The sequence below is a fragment of the Coregonus clupeaformis genome, chromosome 13 (assembly GCF_020615455.1).
Source record: "Coregonus clupeaformis isolate EN_2021a chromosome 13, ASM2061545v1, whole genome shotgun sequence".
Taxonomy (NCBI): domain Eukaryota; kingdom Metazoa; phylum Chordata; class Actinopteri; order Salmoniformes; family Salmonidae; genus Coregonus; species Coregonus clupeaformis.
In genome coordinates this window covers 28,373,807-28,379,806 of record NC_059204.1, presented here as the reverse complement: position 1 = coordinate 28,379,806, position 6,000 = coordinate 28,373,807, and positions in this window count along the sequence as shown.

Genomic DNA, 6,000 nt, shown 5'->3' with positions numbered 1-6,000 from the left:
TCGAAGAAACTGTCACCGAAGTTCATTGGTCCGTTTGTGGTGGAGAGAGTGATTAATCATGTTGTGGTTCGACTCAAGTTGCCTAGAACGCTTAGAGTCCATCCCACCTTTCATGTCTCCTGCCTCAAGCCTGTTCTCCTCAGTCCTCTGTTGCCCCCTCTGCCTCCTCCTCCTCCTCCTCGGATGATCGGAGGTGGTCCTGTCTACACGGTGCGCCGCATCATGGATTCCAGACGGCGGGGTCGGGTTTCTAGTATCTCGTGGACTGGGAGGGGTATGGTCCTGAGGAGAGGAGTTGGATTCCTCGGCGTCAGATCCTTGATGCTGACCTCCTTCGTGACTTCTACTGCCTCCATCCTGGCGCTCCGGGTAGTCCGCCCGGTGGCGTTCGTCGGAGGGGGGGTACTGTCATGAATCCCGCTTCCTGAGTCTGTTTCTGCCTGTGTTGCCTGTTTTCTGTTCTGGAGTCTGTTTCCTGAAGTTCCTGAACGCACCCTGTCTGGTTGCCAGGCGACGAAGCTAGGCGGGAGATCTCTCTATTACCTGCACCTGCATCTCATCAGCTATCTGCACACCTGGTCCTGATCATCACCTATCCACTTCATAAGCTCTGACCTGACATCCATTCCCTGCCGGATCGTTAGCCATGAACAGTATGTTGTGTCAGCGTATCAGCCTCAAGTTTACTAGAGTTAGTTTTGTTGTTCTGTACTTTTTGCTTGCCGTGTACTCACCTCCGTTTACTCTGTCTACAGTCATTCTCCCGGAACATTCACCCCACCCCTGCCTGGTCGTCAGTGGCTTCTGTGACACCATTGGATCTGCCTATTCACTCCCACCAACTCACCTCTGCTGCCCGCTCCGTCTCCTGGATTATTCTGCTTCCACATTTGAGTCTGTAAATAAATACTCACCTTCGTTCTACTCACCTTGTCCTGGTCTACTTCTGGGTTCTGCTTTAGAGAATCGTGACAAAGCCACCTTTTGCCCCCTCGTTGAGCCGGGCCCGGGGGTACATTGACTACATTGATTGGTCATTGGTTGGAAAATTTTAACCAATAGTGGCAATGGCTACATATACAAACCAAAAGTGTGGACTGCACTCTGTCTTTGTCCATGGACTCCTTACAAGGGAACAATTTGGGTGAACCATCCATTTAATATTGTCCATAACCTTTATTATCGTCAGATTTATATAATTAATAGTGAAAATGACACAATATAAATGGTAAATATAAATAATTAATCTCTTTGCACAAACCTTTTTTATTTTTTCATTGTTTCTTCCTAAGGTTATCTTGATGGATTGATACAGTAGGTTGCATAACAGCAAATGCATTGCCGGATGCAGCCGGATACTAAATCTCACTGACGTCAGAGATCAGACCCAACAACAGCTTTACACTAAAAAGAAAGAACATATGTTTTGTACACTAATTTCAGTATCCACAAGTAGGCCTACTGTATGTTCTCCAATGCATGTGAAAGTCTTTACACACAACGAAATAATGTATTTGTTATAACATACAGTATTAACGGCAATGCACCTTTCTTTCACAAAATAACGTTTAAATTGTAACAAAATTGTGTCTACTGACATCTTTTAATTGGGGCCTTATAACAAATATTGACAAATATGCAAGTTACTGTTGTTATCGTTTTCTACTGGGACAAATTGAAAGCTGTTGAGACTGTTGCTGAGGAACTGGAACATTGAAAATGGAGTAGGAAATGCTTGGAGGCCTTCAAGAAAAACACATTTTACTTGGGGAGTTAACCAAAGAGAACATATGCCACCTGAGAGAGCTGTGCCATCAACTGTGGTCGAGGTACAAACTTGTTTCAGTTTCATGGTTAAGAGTGATTTATGAGGTGTATTGGCCCTGGGGGAGGTATTGTAAATACCTACCAGCCTGTGAGTAAATTATTTTGGAGCCATCAGTCAGGCATGTTACCAATGTAGGAGCACTGACCTGACAAATGGTAACATTTCAGAGATCATAGTAGCTAGGCCTACATTTATTTGATTACAGTCATGTGATGCTCTCAACACAAACACTTCATATTTTACCGTTTTTAGTAGAGCCAAGGAGTAAAAGGAACATAAACAGTGTGAATGTGACTGAGGCAATCTTGTCTATCTGAATCAATATTCTATAAAATAATAGTTTATCAACAGAAAATACATTCAGAGACGTTTTGCTGTGAGAAGGACCACATTCTACCCACAGGAGGCCTTTTGCCTTTTGGTAGGCCATCATTGTAAATAAGAATTTGTTATTAACTGACTTGCCTAGTTAAATAAAGGTTAAATATTTTTATTTTTTTAACATTCAGATTTCACATTCCAAGTTTACAATCAAGCCAAATACAGTGTGTTGCTGGAAAATATACATGATCTGCTATTCTTTCTGTTGTGTTGGTACACTGTGTGAACAGGCAGATCAATAGATCAATGGATAGATAGATATTATTTTATCAAATTCAAGGCTGACCTAAACTACAGCAATTTATCTGTATCAGCTGTGTGTTGTGTGAGGAAATCCAGAGATGAGCGGGGGGAGGGAGACCTATTCACTGAAAGCACTGACTGTAATGAAAAGCCATGTTATCTATGGGAAAAATGCATTGTCAGCATTTCTGCAAAAGTGGTATTAGGCCTACTTGTTTTGTGGTATCACTGGTTTATGCAATTTCTGTAGACGGTCAAATTATTTCCTTCCTATGCAGTAGCCTAACAAATCAAATCAAATCAAATTGTGTTTGTCACATGCGCCGAATACAACAGGTGTAGACCTTACAGTGAAATGCTTACTTACAAGCCCTTAATCAACAATGCAGTTTTAAGAAAAATAATGTTAAGTAAAAAATAGATAAGTAAAAACATTTTAAAAAATAAGAAAGAATAGAAAAATAAGAAAGAGCAGCAGTAAAATAGTAGCGAGGCTATATACAGGGGGTACCGGTACAGAGTCAATGTGTAATAACAGTAGCGAGGCTATATACAGGGGGTACCGGTACAGAGTCAATGTGTAATAACAGTAGCGAGGCTATATACAGGGGGTACCGGTACAGAGTCAATGTGTAATAACAGTAGCGAGGCTATATACAGGGGGTACCCGGTACAGAGTCAATGTGTAATAACAGTAGCGAGGCTATATACAGGGGGTACCGGTACAGAGTCAATGTGTAATAACAGTAGCGAGGCTATATACAGGGGGTACCGGTACAGAGTCAATGTGTAATAACAGTAGCGAGGCTATATACAGGGGGTACCGGTACAGAGTCAATGTGTAATAACAGTAGCGAGGCTATATACAGGGGGTACGGTACAGAGTCAATGTGTAATAACAGTAGCGAGGCTATATACAGGGGGTACCGGTACAGAGTAAATGTGTAATAACAGTAGCGAGGCTATATACAGGGGGTACCGGTACAGAGTCAATGTGTAATAACAGTAGCGAGGCTATATACAGGGGGTACCGGCACAGAGTCAATGTGTAATAACAGTAGCGAGGCTATATACAGGGGGTACCGGTACAGAGTCAATGTGTAATAACAGTAGCGAGGCTATATACAGGGGGTACCGGTACAGAGTCAATGTGTAATAACAGTAGCGAGGCTATATACAGGGGGTACCGGTACAGAGTCAATGTGTAATAACAGTAGCGAGGCTATATACAGGGGGTACCGGTACAGAGTCAATTTTTTAATAACAGTAGCCAGGCTATATACAGGGGGTACCGGTACTGAGTCAATGTGCGGGGGCACAGGTTAGTCCAGGTAATTGAGGTAATATGTACATGTAGGTAGAGTTAAAGTGACTATGCATAAATACTAAACAGAGTAGCAGCAGCGTAAAAAGAGGGTGTGGGGGGGCAATGCAAATAGTCTGGGTAGCTATTTGATTAGCTGTTCAGGAGTCTTATGGCTTGTGGGTAGAAGCTGTTAAGAAGCCTTTTGGACCTAGACTTAGCGCTCCGGTACCGCTTGCCGTGCGGTAGCAGAGAGAACAGTCTATGACTAGGGTGGCTGGAGTCTTTGGCAATTTTTAGGGCCTTCCTCTGACACCGCCTGGTATAGACCGTAAAAATGTATGCACACATGACTGTAAGTCGCTTTGGATAAAAGTGTCTGCTAAATGGCATATTATTATTATTATTATTATTATTTATTATTATTATTATTATTATTATATAGAGGTCCTGGATGGCAGGAAGCTTGGCCCCAGTGAGGTACTGGGCCGTACGCATTACCCTCTGGAGTGCCTTGCGGTCGGAGGCCGAGCAGTTGCCATACCAGGCGGTGATGCAACCAGTCAGGATGCTCTCGGTGGTGCAGCTGTATAACTTTTTGAGGATCTGAGGACCCATGCCAAATCTTTTCAGTCTCCTGAAGGGGAATAGGCTTTGTCATGCCCTCTTCACGACTGTCTTGGCGTGTTTGGACCATGATAGTTTGTTGGTGATGTGGACACTTGAAGCTCAACCTGCTCCATTACAGCCCCGTCGATGAGAATGGGAGCGTGCTCGGTCCTCCTTTTCCTGTAGTCCACAATCATCTCCTTTGTCTTGATCACGTTGAGGGAGAGGTTGTTATCCTGGCACCACACGGCCAGATCTCTGACCGGAGCACAGGAGGGGACTGAGCACGTGCCCCTGAGGGGCCCCCGTGTTGAGGATCAGCATGACAGATGTGTTGTTACCTACCCTTACCACCTAGGGGCGGCCCGTCAGGAAGTCCAGGATCCAGTTGCAGAGGGAGGTGTTTAGTCCCAGGGTCCTTAACTTAGTGATGAGCTTTAAGGGTACTTTGGTGTTGAACGCTGAGCTGTAGTCAATGAATAGCATTCTCACATAGGTGTTCCTTTTGTCCAGGTGGTAAAGGGCAGTGTGTAGTGCAATAGAGATTGCATCATCTGTGGATCTGTTGGGGCGGTATGAAAATTGGAGTGGGTCTAGGGTTTCTGGGATAATGGTGTTGATGTGAGCCATGACCAGCCTTTCAAAGGACTTCATGGCTACCGACGTCAGTGCTACAGGTCGGTAGTCATTTAGGCAGGTTACTCAACATCTCTATGCTTGCATGTAGGCCTAAGCAGTTGTTTGCTGCAGTTGTTTTGTGTTGTATTCTTGTGAATCTAAATAATACAAAATGGTGGTAATTTCAGAATAGTGGTTGAGGGAGAACAACCGAAGCAGGTAAGCATAGCCTACTGCCCACTGTAGGCCCCTGATTACCATAGGGGCAGGGGGCCTTTATAATGGAATGTCCCCATTTTCTTTACTCTCAAGACAGTGCTGAAGGAAAACAACCTTATAAGGTTTCATTGTTTGAAAACAATGCCCAGAATAAGAACTTGATTTCATGCACATACAAAAAGTAGCTCAAATAGTATCATATTATTTAATACTTTTATTACAGTACATTTTGTAGGGCCATTTTCGGTGGAGGCCATAATATATAACGGATCTCGTATATTTGACCCCCGACATGATGAAAAGGTAGGCGGAGTCAGGGGCTGGATTTAGTTTCTCTCTTATTGTGGTGGCTATATTTTGTTTTATTTTCCCGTTTTTTGTGTTTAATTGTCCGTATAAGGCTGCATGGAATTAAGTATGAGCTATCCTGCAATATTTTACTGACAACATTCCATCTTGTTTGATTTAATCATTTTGCTATGGTAAACATGGAAGATTAAAACCTGAACATAAATACAACGGTCGTCGAAGAATAACATACCTGCATTTCTTAAGGAAGAGGTAGGAAGACTAATTGATTGAAGAAATAGGTAGAAAGAGCTCAACATGCAATAATTGGCTTCAGTTGCGACCAGCTGCTCACTATTACGCCCATATTGTGTGTTCTGTTTTGTGCATAACAAGCAAAAGTAGCTTTGCGCAGAACTTAGAGTAAATTACTTTTAACACAATGTTGTACACCGCGCGCAATATGCAAAAAGATGAAAATGGCGTGCATTGTCTACAAAAATAAAATGCT